The 20,332-nt window shown below is 38.8% G+C and overlaps 7 non-coding genes across 7 annotated transcripts; all 7 read left to right on the forward strand.

Annotated features, from left to right (window-relative positions):
• Positions 1–11,064: 11,064 nt before the first annotated feature.
• On the forward strand, positions 11,065–11,138 carry TRNAT-AGU (transfer RNA threonine (anticodon AGU)). The gene has a single exon. It is a non-coding gene; the product is annotated as a tRNA-Thr (tRNA).
• Positions 11,139–11,979: 841 nt separating this feature from the next.
• TRNAT-AGU (transfer RNA threonine (anticodon AGU)) lies at positions 11,980–12,053 on the forward strand. The gene has a single exon. It is a non-coding gene; the product is annotated as a tRNA-Thr (tRNA).
• An 829-nt stretch (positions 12,054–12,882) lies between these two features.
• On the forward strand, positions 12,883–12,956 carry TRNAT-AGU (transfer RNA threonine (anticodon AGU)). Its single transcript has one exon. It is a non-coding gene; the product is annotated as a tRNA-Thr (tRNA).
• An 840-nt stretch (positions 12,957–13,796) lies between these two features.
• TRNAT-AGU (transfer RNA threonine (anticodon AGU)) lies at positions 13,797–13,870 on the forward strand. The gene has a single exon. It is a non-coding gene; the product is annotated as a tRNA-Thr (tRNA).
• Positions 13,871–18,271: 4,401 nt separating this feature from the next.
• TRNAT-AGU (transfer RNA threonine (anticodon AGU)) lies at positions 18,272–18,345 on the forward strand. Its single transcript has one exon. It is a non-coding gene; the product is annotated as a tRNA-Thr (tRNA).
• An 838-nt stretch (positions 18,346–19,183) lies between these two features.
• Positions 19,184–19,257, forward strand: TRNAT-AGU (transfer RNA threonine (anticodon AGU)). The gene has a single exon. It is a non-coding gene; the product is annotated as a tRNA-Thr (tRNA).
• Positions 19,258–20,086: 829 nt separating this feature from the next.
• On the forward strand, positions 20,087–20,160 carry TRNAT-AGU (transfer RNA threonine (anticodon AGU)). The gene has a single exon. It is a non-coding gene; the product is annotated as a tRNA-Thr (tRNA).
• The last annotated feature ends 172 nt before the right edge of the window (positions 20,161–20,332 follow it).

The following is a 20,332-nucleotide window of genomic DNA, read 5'->3' on the forward strand; positions in this document are numbered from 1 at the left end:
AAGATGATCAGCTCAGTGTTATACATGTTACAGTAAGTTAGAATACAGTACAGTGCATTATGTATTTCTATTTTATTACCAGGTGTCTCCTCCACTGGTTGGCGACGGACTGTAAAAAGATAATACAGTACAGTTAGTCATATCAGTTTGACTTAAAATAATGTTGGAGAAAAAAAAATACTGTAATTACAGTACCAACTATTGCTACTGTACAGTATATTTACCAAAAATGTATTCTGGCTCGTCGTCTGTGGGTAAAAGAGAAGAATATTATAAGATACAGTATACAGTAAAAAGTATAGTAATAGTACACTAGTGTCCAGGCCCAGTGTCAGGTGGGTAAAAAAAGGTATGCTTGTGACAGGCATGGTGATTCCAAGGGACCCCACCGAGACCATCAGAAAATTTGTGAGTGACCCGTATGCCGGTGATTATGACTAGAATAAGGTACAGTAGCAACTCTTTTTTCTTTTGAATTATGTATACTGTACAGTACTGTATGTGCATATTGTACAGTACACTTAAAATATTTAGCAGTTACTGTAGTGGTAATTTTTGGGATGACAGTATTAGCATACTGTAAGCATCCAACTGAGGCCCCCAAACAGATGCCGCCACTAGGTACAGTACGTGCCTCTCGTGCCTAATGGGAAATTCATCACTGACAGTATCTAGAGAGATGAATGGAGAGACAGTGACAAGGGGTGAGAGAGAGAGAGAGAGAGAGAGAAATTGAGTAAGATGGGTGTTTTTTTTAGAACAGGATGTTGTCCATACAGTAGCAACCAATCAAATATTACCTACTGTACTGTATTATCGTCTGTAAGTGTAACTAGATACTGTAAATGTTAATGTGGGATGTGATCGGTTGCTACTGTATGGGCAATATCACCAGTTCAAACAAAAACAATTTTCATCCGATTTCTACGCATTTGCCAGAAAAATCTGATGAAAAGTGCTACTCTGATGGCATCAGATCAATGTCAGTAATAATTCTTACCACTAAATGCAGCAGCATCATCATCATCCTCCTCCTCCTCCGTGGCCTGTTCCAGTGTAGGGCCTGTGAAAAAAAACATTAATGTGAAAAAAAAAAAGGTTCATTCCAGGAAATACACATACCCTCCAACATGACCCGCCCCACTAGGTACAAAATGCTCTGGTTCTGGACTTCCCTCTTAATTTATTATTGCCATCACCTGTGAAGAAACAGCTTTCTTATCATATAACTAGTTCAACACAGGTGATGGAAATCATAAATTAAGAGGGAAGTCTAGAAACAGAGCAGTGCGGCGGGTCATGTTGGAGGGTCTGCATACAGAAACATAGAATTTGATGACAAATACTGTAAGAACCACTTTGCCCATCTAATCTGCCTCTTTTTTTTAACCTTTTTTTTACATCAAACCTTATAACAATTTTCCCCAAACATCACATGATGCAAAGATAAATAAATAAAAAAAGAGGTGCAAGATGGAATTGTGATTGGGCCCTCCCAACCACCCTTATGTTATATAAACAGGGTCTGCCACACGACTGTGGCTGAAATGACTGGTTGGTTTGGGCCCCCACCAAAAAAAGAAGCAATCAATCTCTCCTTGCTCAAACTGGCTCTACAGAGGCACGATGTACCGGACTGGACTTACTTAATGGGTGCAGTGAGGTGATGGACATAGAGATAGAGTCCTGGTCCTCCTCCTCCGCCACCGCCTGTGACAGTGTAGGGCCTGTGAAAGCAAAAAATCCATGAAATATACTTTTGTATTCTGTGTTGAATACAGTAAAGCAAAAATTCAGTCAGGAATTGGAGGAGGAGAGTAAATTTCGCACACAGAGACGAGAATGTCGAGGCCAGAATCAGGGGGTAGTGGAGGAGGGTTAGGATACCGTACCTCACCCTGTTGGGATTGCTGCAATCAGGATGCCACTGTCGGTCACCTGACCGCTAGAATCCTGACTGCTGGTCACGCAAACCCAACCCATTGGTTTAACACAATGTACAGTACAGTACAATACTGCAGTTTACTTACCAAGTTGGGGAGAGGGTTTTTCATCCTCATCCTCACTGTCAATAATTACTGAGTTGAAAATAAAAAAATATTATAAACAAAATACAGTAGAGTACAGTTACTACAAAATTGCACAGTAGTACAGTGCTACAGGAGGCAGAGATATATTCATAATACAGTAGGAGCAGAATGACTGTCCAGCGGTAGGGGACATACAGTACTGTATTTAAAAGACCTGCTGTCTGGATCCCGACATTCAGAATGCAGAGTGTGGATTCAGAGTATGATTGGAGGGTTAGGCTAGTGGAGGGTGGGTCGGATGCACAATTTTGGGCACCATAATACAAAATGGATATCGTGGAACTACAAAAGGTTTAGAGGCGGGCGACCAAAGTGATGAAGTGGATTGAGAAGATGGAATACAAGGAAAGGCAGGCTAGGCATGTTTACATTGGAAAAGAGGAGATTAAGAGGGGACATGATTAACCTTTACAAATATACTGTATACAGTAAGGGGACAATACACAGGAACGGTTTTTGATAAGATGGACACAGAGGACACGTGCACAGTAACTCTTGTTGAAGTAGAGGCGATTTCGCACAGAGGCGAAAAGGGGTCTTCACAGTGAGGGAAATACTGTACAGTACATGTTTGGAATTCCCTGCCTGAAAAGTAATAAAAGTGGACTTGGTCAATACTTTTAAGAATGGGCTTGAGAAAATCCTACTGTACTTACTATAATCTGGCTCCTCTTCCTCCCCCGAATCAATGGGAATGAGCTCCTCCTCTGTATCAATTACGAGGCGGTCTGTGTGTAAAAGATGACAAGTATTGTAAAATACAAAAATTACAGTAATACTGTAGGAAACTAGTGTGTCTGTAACAAAAAGTAATTATTACCACTTCCGGAGCTCTCGGATGCAGCAGGTGGTGGTGGTGGTGGTGTTGGTACTGTGGGAAAAAAAATAACAGTACTGTAAGTGAAGCTGTCAATTTGAAACATGTACTGTACAGTATCCAGGACACATGTACAGTAGTGTAACAACGATGACAGTCACACCAGAATTCTCGTTACACAATACCTGGCAGCGCAGCAGGTGGTGGTGGTGGTGGTGGTGGAACTGTGGGAAAAAAAATAACAGTACTGTAAGTGAAGCTGTCAATTGGAAACATGTACTGTACAGTATCCAGGACACATGTACAGTAGTGTAACAACGATGACAGTAGCACCAGAATTCTCGTTACACAATACCTGGCAGCGCAGCAGGTGGTGGTGGTGGTGGTGGTGGTACTGTGGGAAAAAAAATAACAGTACTGTAAGTGAAGCTGTCAATTGGAAACATGTACTGCACAGTATCCAGGACACATGTACAGTAGTGTAACAACGATGACAGTAGCACCAGAATTCTCGTTACACAATACCTGGCAGCGCAGCAGGTGGTGGTGGTGGTGGTGGTGGTACTGTGGGAAAAAAAATAACAGTACTGTAAGTGAAGCTGTCAATTTGAAACATGTACTGTACAGTATCCAGGACACATGTACAGTAGTGTAACAACGATGACAGTAGCACCAGAATTCTCGTTACACAATACCTGGCAGCGCAGCAGGTGGTGGTGGTGGTGGTGGTGGTACTGTGGGAAAAAAAATAACAGTACTGTAAGTGAAGCTGTCAATTTGAAACATGTACTGTACAGTATCCAGGACACATGTACAGTAGTGTAACAACGATGACAGTAGCACCAGAATTCTCGTTACACAATACCTGGCAGCACAGCAGGTGGTGGTGGTGGTGGTGGTGGTGGTACTGTGGGAAAAAAAATAACAGTACTGTAAGTGAAGCTGTCAATTTGAAACATGTACTGTACAGTATCCAGGACACATGTACAGTAGTGTAACAACGATGACAGTAGCACCAGAATTCTCGTTACACAATACCTGGCAGCGCAGCAGGTGGTGGTGGTGGTGGTGGTGGTACTGTGGGAAAAAAAATAACAGTACTGTAAGTGAAGCTGTCAATTTGAAACATGTACTGTACAGTATCCAGGACACATGTACAGTAGTGTAACAACGATGACAGTAGCACCAGAATTCTCGTTACACAATACCTGGCAGCGCAGCAGGTGGTGGTGGTGGTGGTGGTGGTACTGTGGGAAAAAAAATAACAGTACTGTAAGTGAAGCTGTCAATTTGAAACATGTACTGTACAGTATCCAGGACACATGTACAGTAGTGTAACAACGATGACAGTAGCACCAGAATTCTCGTTACACAATACCTGGCAGCGCAGCAGGTGGTGGTGGTGGTGGTACTGTGGGAAAAAAAATAACAGTACTGTAAGTGAAGCTGTCAATTTGAAACATGTACTGTACAGTATCCAGGACACATGTACAGTAGTGTAACAACGATGACAGTAGCACCAGAATTCTCGTTACACAATACCTGGCAGCGCAGCAGGTGGTGGTGGTGGTGGTGGTGGTGGTACTGTGGGAAAAAAAAATAACAGTACTGTAAGTGAAGCTGTCAATTTGAAACATGTACTGTACAGTATCCAGGACACATGTACAGTAGTGTAACAACGATGACAGTAGCACCAGAATTCTCGTTACACAATACCTGGCAGCGCAGCAGGTGGTGGTGGTGGTGGTGGTACTGTGGGAAAAAAAATAACAGTACTGTAAGTGAAGCTGTCAATTTGAAACATGTACTGTACAGTATCCAGGACACATGTACAGTAGTGTAACAACGATGACAGTAGCACCAGAATTCTCGTTACACAATACCTGGCAGCGCAGCAGGTGGTGGTGGTGGTGGTACTGTGGGAAAAAAAATAACAGTACTGTAAGTGAAGCTGTCAATTTGAAACATGTACTGCACAGTATCCAGGACCAAAAAGGGGTCCGGCCAATAAACAATCTGCATCAGAGAAGCAAGATACAGTATGCTTAAAGTATACAGTACTATATACTAGATCGCCAACAAACGTAAATTAACAAACAACTATCACTGGAATTTACCATCCTCATCCCGTAGCGAAGCACGGGTATTCAGCTATCTACAATGTTATTTATACTTTGTGTTTAATATTTACATTTAGTTTTGTAAACAGACATTCTTAACATTAACGGATTGCAGCGAGTTATCTGTGATGGTCAGGACAGGGGGTTGGGACTATAGAAATCACTATGTACTGTACACTACTGTATTTGACAATACTTACCAGCTTGGCGGCGCCTGTCCCGCCTCCTGTGACGTCGTGCTACCAGCCCTGTAAAAATATATATACAGTATAATGGCAGCATACTGTACAGCCAATGAAATTCAACATTGACAGCATCTTTATGACATCACAATAAATGGAATTGTTCATTCTAGTACCCTGCACCTAATCACTCAGGAGGGCATAGTGTACTGTACTGTCTTCAAAACTTAAGGGGCACATTTCTAAATGTGACATACAGTACACTTACAGTATCGCTACAGTACAGTAGGTCCAGGGTATTAGACAGAACACTACCTTTATAGACATTGTAACACACATAAGCATTGCCCTTATAAACATTATGACACACATCAGCATGCAGCCCTCCCACCCTTAACCATCTCAGTACTGTTCATTACATTACAAATTGATTTCATGACAGATGATGCAGTACTCACCTGAATTCATCTTATTCACGTCATGTCACAGTAGTGCAGTTTATTCACGTCACAGTACTGTCCTTGATTCACGTTGTGTCACACAGTAGAGCACCGTATTCACGTCACAGTACTGTCCTTGATTCACGTTGTGTCACACAGTAGAGCACCGTATTCACGTCACAGTACTGTCCTTGATTCACGTTGTGTCACACAGTAGAGCACCGTATTCACGTCACAGTACTGTCCTTGATTCACGTTGTGTCACACAGTAGAGCACCTTATTCACGTCACAGTACTGTCCTTGATTCACGTTGTGTCACACAGTAGAGCACCGTATTCACGTCACAGTACTGTCCTTGATTCACGTTGTGTCACACAGTAGAGCACCTTATTCACGTTACTGTACGTCACAGTAGTGCAGTAGTATATCCACATTACGTCACAAAGTAGAGATCTGCCAGTCATGAACCTTATGCAAGAGTAATGCACGTCAGAACACATTAGGCCACTGTAACATCCCTTAGAATAATTTCTGCCAAAGTAACATCCCTTAGAACACTGTACTATCTGAAACACAAATTTCGGCACACTGCAATTAAACCACACAATGCACTGCACGACTGCGTGATATGACAAACTGCACATTTCCCTGCAAAATATGATACAATGTACACTACACAAAAAACTGCAATTACCACATGTGTATACAGTACACTGCACGACAGTGCTGGCCCTAGCCAGGTACAGATACAGCCGCAGTCACGCAAAATATAGGCATGCCGCATATCATTTTAATCAGCAGAAGCTGCTGGTGCCCCTAAGCATAGCAAATGCCCTAGGCATTTGCCTACTGTAGTTTGCCTATGCCTAAGGCCGGCTCTGCTGCACGATGTGATTCACTATGTATTACACTCACTGCACAATACCATATTCTGAATGTACACTGCATGACACGCTGCAATTACGCAGCACGATACACTGTGATACATTGCATATACTGTACACTGCATGATACTGTACACTGCACAATCGTAGACCACCTGGATTGTAAAGAACTACTGTATATACACAAGTTTAAAAAAATAACAATTGTTTTTGTAAAACGCATGTCGATCTTTTTCCATGTCAACTTAACGACCATGTCAACCTACAGTAACTGGTGTCAACCAATTTCAAAAGCCGCACCATCTAGGTCGACGCAAAAAAACAAATTGACCTTTTGACCCGGGTTAATGTTTGGTCCTTGTTTAACCATTTGTTTACCACAAATACTGTACAGTGCTGTATAGACCGGATACCTGCTGCTACAGCAGCCCCTGCTATAATGTACTGTACCTGTAACTACAGTAACTTAAAGTACAGTAATCTACAGTAATGTACTGTACTTACAATCCCTTATGGCCTGCAGGCGTCGTGGGGTCCGCCTCACGAGGTCACTCCACCTCCTCTGGAGAGACCTCACCGTTCTCCTCCGGTTGTAGGTCCGGAGGATATCCCTGCTGGCCCTCCTATATGCCCTAACTTTCTCCTCGTTGCTGGCGAGAGTTCTGTCCCGCCAGCGAACGAGGAGACGCAGCTCACCCAGAGCATAGGGACGGTCACGTACTACAGGTACAGCAGCCATGCTTATGCTCAATGAGCGATCCAGACGTCGTGCGTCTCAGACGTCGTGCGTCTCAGACGTCGTGCGTTCCAGGCATTCAACGTACAGTACTGTAGTTACTGTACTTTGTGACAGTTTCCCTTAGTTTTACATATGCCCTTTCTTTGACCACAGTATTTTCCACTGTCTTGCCCTACGCCCTTCCCTCCTGGGAGCCTTCACAGGTCTTATGCTATACACAAATACCGAAGATGCACAGTCCGTCAGAATACACTCATTTCATTCACGCTGTTTGGGTGCATTTAGCGTAAAGAATCGCTCCTGCAGATGTACTTTGATTTATGTGAAACCTGTGTGCATCCTTCCATTGACTGTCTTACAATGTAAATAAAATAATACAGTGCATTATTACAGAAAAAAAAAAAAAAAAAAAGAAAGAAAGCACATCATGTCTCGAACCCTGGACCCCCAGTGAGGGAGGTGGGAGCCTTCACCCCTAGCCCACGACGCCTCATGAGAGATTTCTAATTTCATGTGTGAAAGTACTGCAAACAGCGCCCGGCCCTCGCCCCATTGCTGTTGGTTTATGCCTTAGAGGACTCGGACGCTCGCATTTGTAAAGCACGGTGTTTTCCTCCGCCTCCTGCTAGCCTGTTGCCCTTCCCCCATGGGAGCCTGCACAGATCATGCAGTAGACAGGGAGGGAATGCAGGTCATGTGCAATACACAAACGCCCACTGTAGTACTATTTTGCTCACTTACAGTACCGTACTGTAGGTTGCATTTAGCGTAAAGAATCGCTCCTGCAGATGTACTTTGATTTATGTGAAACCTGTGTGCATCCTTCCATTGGATGTACTGTATTGGAGAGAAAAAAAAAAATGTTAAAGTGAATGTCACGGGAACACATTAAAAATAAGGTTGGCACTTCCTTCCCATTGGTGTTGGTTTACAGTATGCCGTAGTGTACTCGGACGCTCATGTAATTGCATTTCAAAGGCACAGTATTTTCCATCGTCTCCCCCCTACCCCCATCGCCCTTCCCCCCTGGGGGCCTGCACAGGGAGGAAATTCAGGTCCTGTGCAATGTACAAACGCTGAAGATCTACAGTACTGTTTTGCTTAGTTGGTAGCGCCAGAATACACTCATTTCATTCACGCTGTTTGGGTGCATTTAGCGTAAAGAATCGCTCCTGCAGATGTACTTTGATTTATGTGAAACCTGTGTGCATCCTTCCATTGACTGTCTTACAATGTAAATAAAATAATACAGTGCATTATTACAGAAAAAAAAAAAAAAAAGCACATCATGTCTCGAACCCTGGACCCCCAGTGAGGGAGGTGGGAGCCTTCACCCCTAGCCCACGACGCCTCATGAGAGATTTCTAATTTCATGTGTGAAAGTACTGCAAACAGCGCCCGGCCCTCGCCCCATTGCTGTTGGTTTATGCCTTAGAGGACTCGGACGCTCGCATTTGTAAAGCACGGTGTTTTCCTCCGCCTCCTGCTAGCCTGTTGCCCTTCCCCCATGGGAGCCTGCACAGATCATGCAGTAGACAGGGAGGGAATGCAGGTCATGTGCAATACACAAACGCCCACTGTAGTACTATTTTGCTCACTTACAGTACCGTACTGTAGGTTGCATTTAGCGTAAAGAATCGCTCCTGCAGATGTACTTTGATTTATGTGAAACCTGTGTGCATCCTTCCATTGGATGTACTGTATTGGAGAGAAAAAAAAAAATGTTAAAGTGAATGTCACGGGAACACATTAAAAATAAGGTTGGCACTTCCTTCCCATTGGTGTTGGTTTACAGTATGCCGTAGTGTACTCGGACGCTCATGTAATTGCATTTCAAAGGCACAGTATTTTCCATCGTCTCCCCCCTACCCCCATCGCCCTTCCCCCCTGGGGGCCTGCACAGGGAGGAAATTCAGGTCCTGTGCAATGCACAAACGCTGAAGATCTACAGTACTGTTTTGCTTAGTTGGTAGCGCCAGAATACACTCATTTCATTCACGCTGTTTGGGTGCATTTAGCGTAAAGAATCGCTCCTGCAGATGTACTTTGATTTATGTGAAACCTGTGTGCATCCTTCCATTGACTGTCTTACAATGTAAATAAAATAATACAGTGCATTATTACAGAAAAAAAAAAAAAAGAAAGAAAGCACATCATGTCTCGAACCCTGGACCCCCAGTGAGGGAGGTGGGAGCCTTCACCCCTAGCCCACGACGCCTCATGAGAGATTTCTAATTTCATGTGTGAAAGTACTGCAAACAGCGCCCGGCCCTCGCCCCATTGCTGTTGGTTTATGCCTTAGAGGACTCGGACGCTCGCATTTGTAAAGCACGGTGTTTTCCTCCGCCTCCTGCTAGCCTGTTGCCCTTCCCCCATGGGAGCCTGCACAGATCATGCAGTAGACAGGGAGGGAATGCAGGTCATGTGCAATACACAAACGCCCACTGTAGTACTATTTTGCTCACTTACAGTACCGTACTGTAGGTTGCATTTAGCGTAAAGAATCGCTCCTGCAGATGTACTTTGATTTATGTGAAACCTGTGTGCATCCTTCCATTGGATGTACTGTATTGGAGAGAAAAAAAAAAATGTTAAAGTGAATGTCACGGGAACACATTAAAAATAAGGTTGGCACTTCCTTCCCATTGGTGTTGGTTTACAGTATGCCGTAGTGTACTCGGACGCTCATGTAATTGCATTTCAAAGGCACAGTATTTTCCATCGTCTCCCCCCTACCCCCATCGCCCTTCCCCCCTGGGGGCCTGCACAGGGAGGAAATTCAGGTCCTGTGCAATGCACAAACGCTGAAGATCTACAGTACTGTTTTGCTTAGTTGGTAGCGCCAGAATACACTCATTTCATTCACGCTGTTTGGGTGCATTTAGCGTAAAGAATCGCTCCTGCAGATGTACTTTGATTTATGTGAAACCTGTGTGCATCCTTCCATTGACTGTCTTACAATGTAAATAAAATAATACAGTGCATTATTACAGAAAAAAAAAAAAAAAAAAAAGAAAGAAAGCACATCATGTCTCGAACCCTGGACCCCCAGTGAGGGAGGTGGGAGCCTTCACCCCTAGCCCACGACGCCTCATGAGAGATTTCTAATTTCATGTGTGAAAGTACTGCAAACAGCGCCCGGCCCTCGCCCCATTGCTGTTGGTTTATGCCTTAGAGGACTCGGACGCTCGCATTTGTAAAGCACGGTGTTTTCCTCCGCCTCCTGCTAGTCCTCCATTCCCATTATGCATTAGCGAACTCAGACGCTCATATATTTTAAAAGCACGGTGTTTATACATTGTACTGTACATTCTTCCTTTTACACAATTACTGTAGTTGCGTCTCCATACACATACAGTACTGTACTCCATACTTTTTCCACCGCTTCCCGTTACGCCTACAGTATTGCCAGAGCTGTAGATCAATCCGCCGCTATACTGTACGATCGAAAGTACTGGATTAGTGGAGCATTAGCCACACAGTGGTGGAGATGTGTAATGCATGATGAGTATCTAGATCGTCTCAACGCGCCTGCCTGTGATTAAACTCAGCTATCGCCTTAGCGTGGCTAAACGCCCGTCTCGGCGGAGAAACAGTCAAGATAAAGTTGGCTACATCTGTAGGGCCTGTATATACAAAATAAAGGAGAAAAAAGCATTATATAACTTACTGTAAGTTTCCAACTGTTTAAAGAATTAATAAAATACTAGTTTCAAAAATATATATAAAAATAATAAAAAATATTATACTTTAGACATATAATTTGTCATTATATGTAAGGCAGTGCAAGTGGTGCTGTGGCTTAGTTGGTTAAAGTGCCTGTCTAGTAAACAGGAGATCCTGAGTTCATATCTCAGCAGTACCTTTGCTTGATACCTTTTTATCACACTAGTATGTAGTTTTTTGTTGATGCATAACAAAATAAGATGTGTAAAACCTTTATCTGCTTTCACTTTGGCACATTTGGTCACCAATGTAAAAAAGTTTAAAGATGCCATCCATGTCAGAAGACGACAAACAACAAAACTTCACCCTATTTCAGCATAAGTTAATTTGTAGAAATATGCCTATGTTAAGGTAAATAGATTAATTTTTACAAAATAGCCTTCATCATATTGGGTAAACTGCAAAATTAATTTAGAGTACATTAAAAAGAGAATAACACAGAAAGTGTTAAAATGTCTGTAAAAAAGTAAGTTTCCCAAGGTACCGTAATTTGAGAGTCAGTTTAGTCATCATAGCTAGAGAATCATTGACATTTAACCCATATTTATTTCCATAACATCCTTAAAATTGTGTTAGGAAAATACTTCTTGATGAAAAGCTAAACTTCTCTTGAAAAAGCATCAATAAAGAATGCTAACCATAATTCTGACTTTTTAAAACAGAGTTCTTAATTTTACTACATGTTTTTGTTTTCTGAATATCAAAAATTAATTGACATTTATTCCCATGTAGCATTACTTACAGAGAAATCAATAAAAGTGCTAAAAAAAAATTAGAAAATTACTTTGACAAGATATTTTAAGAATGAAGGTGCTGTAAATCATGAATGAAAAGAGAGAACCCAACTTTCTATTTATACTCTAAATATCCACCGGTTTGAAAAATTGATAAAGCAATAGTTATAAGAATATCAAAAATTGTTACCAAATAGCATATCTTAGTTATATCATTTTTCTTTGTGAAGCTCCAGGGCACCATGTGGTGCTGTGGCTTAGTTGGTTAAAGCGCCTGTCTAGTAAACAGGAGATCCTGAGTTCAAATCTCAGCAGCGCCTTTCATTTATTTTCATCAACTCAGAACATAGTTTGTTGATAATTCATCACAAAAAGACATGTGAATGCTTCAGCAGTCTTTACCCTTTCTCACATGTTCAGTAATATGTACCACATTTCTAGATACAGTCCAAATCAAAAAACACAAAAAAATGCAATATTCCCCTTTTTTAATATCAGTTATTTTGTAGAAGTAAATTGATGCCAAGGTAACTAGAAAAGAATTCCAGAAATTGCCAATCATCATGTCTGAGCAATCTCCAGGAACAATATGGTGTCCAGTCAGAGGAAATGTTTAAACAAAAGTCAGTAACAATGTGAGTTTCTCAAGATAAATTGATAGACAATTTAGTCATCAGAGTTTAGGGAGCAATAGAAAATAATGGATTATTTGTTACTTAACATAAACAATATTGTGTTAGGAAAGCAATTCCAGAAATAAATCTTTCCATTTATTGAGCAAGCTTCCAGATAAAATGTTAACAATAATTCTAGCATTGAGATCTCATGTTTTCATTTCACGATTACTTTTTAACTGTATGAGTACCAACAATAGACTGACTTTAATTTCCCAGGGATGACTACATTAATAAGAACGCCATAATATCTATTACAATAAAGCATATTAACAAGTGACTTGAACAAGATATTGTAAGAATGTAGGGCCTGTATATACAAAATAAAGGAGAAAAAAGCATTATATAACTTACTGTAAGTTTCCAACTGTTTAAAGAATTAATAAAATACTAGTTTCAAAAAAATATATAAAAATAATAAAAAATATTATACTTTAGACATATAATTTGTCATTATATGTAAGGCAGTGCAAGTGGTGCTGTGGCTTAGTTGGTTAAAGTGCCTGTCTAGTAAACAGGAGATCCTGAGTTCATATCTCAGCAGTACATTTGCTTGATACCTTTTTATCACACTAGTATGTAGTTTTTTGTTGATGCATAACAAAATAAGATGTGTAAAACCTTTATCTGCTTTCACTTTGGCACATTTGGTCACCAATGTAAAAAAGTTTAAAGATGCCATCCATGTCAGAAGACGACAAACAACAAAACTTCACCCTATTTCAGCATAAGTTAATTTGTAGAAATATGCCTATGTTAAGGTAAATAGATTAATTTTTACAAAATAGCCTTCATCATATTGGGTAAACTGCAAAATTAATTTAGAGTACATTAAAAAGAGAATAACACAGAAAGTGTTAAAATGTCTGTAAAAAAGTAAGTTTCCCAAGGTACCGTAATTTGAGAGTCAGTTTAGTCATCATAGCTAGAGAATCATTGACATTTAACCCATATTTATTTCCATAACATCCTTAAAATTGTGTTAGGAAAATACTTCTTGATGAAAAGCTAAACTTCTCTTGAAAAAGCATCAATAAAGAATGCTAACCATAATTCTGACTTTTTAAAACAGAGTTCTTAATTTTACTACATGTTTTTGTTTTCTGAATATCAAAAATTAATTGACATTTATTCCCATGTAGCATTACTTACAGAGAAATCAATAAAAGTGCTAAAAAAAATTAGAAAATTACTTTGACAAGATATTTTAAGAATGAAGGTGCTGTAAATCATGAATGAAAAGAGAGAACCCAACTTTCGATTTATACTCTAAATATCCACCGGTTTGAAAAATTGATAAAGCAATAGTTATAAGAATATCAAAAATTGTTACCAAATAGCATATCTTAGATATATCATTTTTCTTTGTGAAGCTCCAGGGCATCATGTGGTGCTGTGGCTTAGTTGGTTAAAGCGCCTGTCTAGTAAACAGGAGATCCTGAGTTCAAATCTCAGCAGCGCCTTTCATTTATTTTCATCAACTCAGAACATAGTTTGTTGATAATTCATCACAAAAAGACATGTGAATGCTTCAGCAGCCTTTACCCTTTCTCACATGTTCAGTAATATGTACCACATTTCTAGATACAGTCCAAATCAGAAAACACAAAAAAATGCAATATTCCCCTTTTTTAATATCAGTTATTTTGTAGAAGTAAATTGATGCCAAGGTAACTAGAAAAGAATTCCAGAAATTGCCAATCATCATGTCTGAGCAATCTCCAGGAACAATATGGTGTCCAGTCAGAGGAAATGTTTAAACAAAAGTCAGTAACAATGTGAGTTTCTCAAGATAAATTGATAGACAACTCTAAAGGATAGAGTTTCCATGAGTTGGAGACGCTCACCGAGTTTGAAGGATAAACTGGTGAAGAGCCACTTTGAGGACAGACCCCCAAGAAAACCATCTGTACGTGGTAGTTTTCCTTGTGGTACCTGCAAGGCCTGCAAACACATTCAACAACAAATAATGATAAAGGATAAATTTGGAGTGGAGCACCCCATAACAGATTTCTTCAATTGCAGGACCAAGAATGTTATTTATTGCATCACATGTACATGCCAGATCTACTATGTGGGCATGACCTCCAGGATGCTTAAGCAACGCATCCTGGAACACATAGGCACGATCAGAAATGCTGACCGGGATCGGAAAGCATTCAAGCCACTTTCAACAGTGGCTAGACATTTTTCTATGGTACACCAGGACTCTACGGAATGTCTGCGAGTCTTTGGATTGGAACAGGTCCATCTAGGGATCAGGGGTGGTGATATACAGAAAGAACTCCTTAGGAGGGAAAGCCAATGGATTTTTAAACTTGGTACTATTTCACCCAAAGGGCTTAATGAAAATATTAATTACACGGCCTTTCTGACTACCTGAATCTTTCCCCTTCTTTGTACCAGTATGATAGTTTTCTTTCCCTCAGATCTTATGGTTTAGGTGACATTCTTATCCATTCCCCTCATATCATCAATCAGTAGTCCCATGGGAATTTACATGTTACCATCCATTATACTTTGGTACCCAATTAGGTTATCCCTTTTTTCGATTACATAACTTACAGTACACTGATCTCACATTATGTAAATTGATTTGAAAATTAGAATAAATTAATTTGGATATTAATTACTTTTTCTTTCCCTTTTTCCAATTCTCCTTTGAGTACACTTGTTTAAATTCATGTTTCTATACCATTTACTCCCTATAATCTCTTTTTATTGTTAATCCACTTGAGATCCACATTATAAAATAATTTGTTAATTTAACCTGGGTAACATTTATATCTACATTATCTTATTGCATTTAATTAATTATTGCACTGAAAGTGGAAGGTCCTCTTTATATATGTACATATACATAAATATCTCTTCAAAATCATTTGTTTATTTTTATTATTATTTATATTTTATTATTTATTTTTATTTATCATTTATATTTTTTTATTATATATTTTTTATTATATATTTTTTATTTTATTTTATTTATTATTTTTTACTATCTATTATCATTATTTTTCATTTTATTATTTTTCATTTTAGGATTCCAACCCCTGTCTTTTTCTCCATGTACTACTAATTAGCTCCTATCTATTTATTTCTCATCTCTGATGTTTTTCTCTGCACCAGAGTAGTATCAGGATATGTCTATTAGGCAATCAATTAGAATTGTAAATAATTGCTTAACTGCTACTCACCTGGTGACCATCAGTGCTATTTACCTGTCTACCACACCTGGTTCAGTCACCATCCCTTATTGGTCTTTTGACACGTCATTCATCATAAATCTCATGTACGATTGGTTGGCCCAGGTTTAAAAGTAGACGTACCTTTACACCAAGCAGGCATCTGGTGATCAAGCCCCTAGGAGGGTGAAACGTACGTTCAGACCAAGCTATTCTGTCATTTGACATAAATTACTGGCTATCTACTACAGACACACGAACACTTGACACGAGGGAGACGCTGCCTGCTGCAGCCGCAGCATAGACACTGCTTTTTCCAACTCATCGCAGCCTAGCAACCTCGTCACTTCATGTAATTACCGGCTACCTGACATAACTACTTAGAGACCCGCTACGTGGGAGACGCCACTCACTGCAGCCGCAGCGCGGACACTGTTCTGTCAAACTGTCCAACTATATACCAGCTATTCCGTCTCCACAAGCAAATTAACGGGTATTGGTAAGAGATACATGAAGACTTGCTACATGGAAGATTGCTGCAGCCACAGCACGGACACTGCTCTGTTTAAATTCTATACATTCTTTGCGGGTAACACTATATATTTATATTAGACTATCAGCCACTCACTGCAAAGAATTCAGCAGAGCAGAAATCGGATACCTGATACGCGGGGATTCACTACCCGCCGGAGCCCCAACATATATGTTGCTCCAGTAGATGCAGATATATATGGGGAGACAGTGACTGTTGTAATATCAAGAACTAATTCTACATCATTAAAGACTTCTGTTTAGGACAGTTTCCCTATGCACGTGTGGTAGCAAGAGCCAATCACCCGGTTTTGCTGATTCGTTGCCCGGTCTACAATACCAACTTGACATATATAATTGCCACACATTGGAACCATATTGAGAATCACTAAGGTATTTTCAGTGTTCTCTCATCGTGCTGCGATTATGCCTGTAGCCCTGCAATGATATAATTATCACCAGGACTCCAGAGCATTAGAGCGCACGACAGCAGAAACACCCTTTCTTTCTTCTACCCGGTACCGTCCCGGTCAATACTCTCACCTCCCATTCACTGTGTTTTAATGCGCACATGGGAAGGCAGTAGATGTTACCAGGAGCAATGGAACGGGGTCCTTACTTTGCCTTGTATTAACTTGTTTTGATTGCCATTGTTTGTCTCAGAACTGTGATATCTACAAATTAGGTAATATTTACTATCCTATTAAGTGTGCTTTAAGTTGACCTAGATCTCATAATACCAGTGTATGAACTAATTTAGGAACAACTGTTTGTGATCTAGGGTACATGGTTATTGCAATTTATGGTCGCTTATTATATGTTATACATAGTTCTGTTTTTGAAGTGGCGGGTGTCACTTCTGACCTACCATATGGTTCCAGTAATTTGAGAGCAGGAATTATGGTACGTCCTTCAAATTGTTGGTATGACCGGCTGACCTGGAAGGTGAATACCTGATATTTCAAAACTGATATTCAAATTATTAGGATTTCCCTTCTACAGCAATTGAAGTATGTGGCAATAGAATAACCACAGTTGCTAAGATTAAACGCAAAATTATATTATAAATTGCGATAGGAACTGTTTAAACCAGGAGAACTGCGGTCAAAGCGCCTTCTGGGATGTGTTACCTTTTCCTCCTTCTAGGTTAATGTTTTCCTTACAGGAGTACATGGGACACAACCACATATGATCAACGAAGTTTATACCGGGTATGTTTCGATCTTTTTTGATATTTTCACCCGAGGTAATATAACATAATAGGAATTTTTCTCACTAAATTATTGATGAATACACTTTTTTCCTCACCATATGCTGTTTTATATAGCTCTTCCTTAAGGGTGATTTGCAATTATCTATACATAATTTTTTAAATGACCTATTAAAAGCTAAATATTAAACAATAAATACGAAATATTTCAAATGAGTGCCCCCACAAAGAGGTAAACTTCTTTATCCCAAATCCTTTCCCTTGGGATAACCTTTTCTGTGATTAAATTGTCATATTTTCCTCCGGGGTGCACCGCCAACAGTGTTACTTTTCGATACCAAGGATCTTTTCCATTTGACTAATTCTCTATTGTTGGTCTCTACATAAACACTTTGATACTTATTTACATACTGTCTACGGCAGTGCAGGACGATCTCTTCTCTTTTTGTAGACAATTTAGTCATCAGAGTTTAGGGAGCAATAGAAAATAATGGATTATTTGTTACTTAACATAAACAATATTGTGTTAGGAAAGCAATTCCAGAAATAAATCTTTCCATTTATCGAGCAAGCTTCCAGATAAAATGTTAACAATAATTCTAGCATTGAGATCTCATGTTTTCATTTCACGATTACTTTTTAACTGTATGAGTACCAACAATAGACTGACTTTAATTTCCCAGGGATGACTACATTAATAAGAACGCCATAATATCTATTACAATAAAGCATATTAACAAGTGACTTGAACAAACATTGTAAGAATGTAGGGCCTGTATATACAAAATAAAGGAGAAAAAAGCATTATATAACTTACTGTAAGTTTCCAACTGTTTAAAGAATTAATAAAATACTAGTTTCAAAAAAATATCTAAAAATAATAAAAAACATTATACTTTAGACATATAATTTGTCATTATATGTAAGGCAGTGCAAGTGGTGCTGTGGCTTAGTTGGTTAAAGTGCCTGTCTAGTAAACAGGAGATCCTGAGTTCATATCTCAGCAGTACCTTTGCTTGATACCTTTTTATCACACCAGTATGTAGTTTTTTGTTGATGCATAACAAAATAAGATGTGTAAAACCTTTATCTGCTTTCACTTTGGCACATTTGGTCACCAATGTAAAAAAGTTTAAAGATGCCATCCATGTCAGAAGACGACAAACAACAAAACTTCACCCTATTTCAACATAAGTTAATTTGTAGAAATATGCCTATGTTAAGGTAAATAGATGAATTTTTACAAAATAGCCTTCATCATATTGGGTAAACTGCAAAATTAATTTAGAGTACATTAAAAAGAGAATAACACAGAAAGTGTTAAAATGTCTGTAAAAAAGTAAGTTTCCCAAGGTACAGTAATTTGAGAGTCAGTTTAGTCATCATAGCTAGAGAATCATTGACATTTAACCCATATTTATTTCCATAACATCCTTAAAATTGTGTTAGGAAAATACTTCTTGATGAATAGCTAAACTTCTCTTGAAAAAGAATCAATAAAGAATGCTAACCATAATTCTGACTTTTTAAAACAGAGTTCTTAATTTTACTACATGTTTTTGTTTTCTGAATATCAAAAATTAATTGACATTATTCCCATGTAGCATTACTTACAGAGAAATCAATAAAAGTACTAAAAAAATTAGAAAATTACTTTGACAAGATATTTTAAGAATGAAGGTGCTGTAAATCATGAATGAAAACAGAGAACACAACTTTCTATTTATACTCTAAATTTCCACCGGTTTGAAAAATTGATAAAGCAATAGTTATAAGAATATCAAAAATTGTTACCAAATAGCATATCTTAGATATATAATTTTTCTTTGTGAAGCTCTAAGGCAGTATGTGGTGCTGTGGCTTAGTTGGTTAAAGCGCCTGTCTAGTAAACAGGAGATCCTGAGTTCAAATCTCAGCAGCGCCTTTCATTTATTTTCATCAACTCAGATCATAGTTTGTTGATAATTCATCACAAAAAGACATGTGAATGCTTCAGCAGCCTTTACCCTTTCTCACATGTTCAGTAATATGTACCACATTTCTAGATACAGTCCAAATCAGAAAACACAAAAAAATGCAATATTCCCCTTTTTTAATATCAGTTATTTTGTAGAAGTAAATTGATGCCAAGGTAACTAGAAAAGAATTCCAGAAATTGCCAATCATCATGTCTGAGCAATCTCCAGGAACAATATGGTGTCCAGTCAGAGGAAATGTTTAAACAAAAGTCAGTAACAATGTGAGTTTCTCAAGATAAATTGATAGACAATTTAGTCATCAGAGTTTAGGGAGCAATAGAAAATAATGGATTATTTGTTACTTAACATAAACAATATTGTGTTAGGAAAGCATTTCCAGAAATAAATCTTTCCATTTATTGAGCAAGCTTCCAGATAAAATGTTAACAATAATTCTATCATTGAGATCTCATGTTTTCATTTCACGATTACTTTTTAACTGTATGAGTACCAACAATAGACTGACTTTAATTTCCCAGGGATGACTACATTAATAAGAACGCCATAATATCTATTACAATAAAGCATATTAACAAGTGACTTGAACAAGATATTGTAAGAATGTAGGGCCTGTATATACAAAATAAAGGAGAAAAAAGCATTATATAACTTACTGTAAGTTTCCAACTGTTTAAAGAATTAATAAAATACTAGTTTCAAAAAAATATATAAAAATAATAAAAAATATTATACTTTAGACATATAATTTGTCATTATATGTAAGGCAGTGCAAGTGGTGCTGTGGCTTAGTTGGTTAAAGTGCCTGTCTAGTAAACAGGAGATCCTGAGTTCATATCTCAGCAGTACCTTTGCTTGATACCTTTTTATCACACTAGTATGTAGTTTTTTGTTGATGCATAACAAAATAAGATGTGTAAAACCTTTATCTGCTTTCACTTTGGCACATTTGGTCACCAATGTAAAAAAGTTTAAAGATGCCATCCATGTCAGAAGACGACAAACAACAAAACTTCACCCTAT

Source organism: Pseudophryne corroboree, chromosome 11 (assembly GCF_028390025.1).
Source record: "Pseudophryne corroboree isolate aPseCor3 chromosome 11, aPseCor3.hap2, whole genome shotgun sequence".
Lineage (NCBI taxonomy): Eukaryota > Metazoa > Chordata > Amphibia > Anura > Myobatrachidae > Pseudophryne > Pseudophryne corroboree.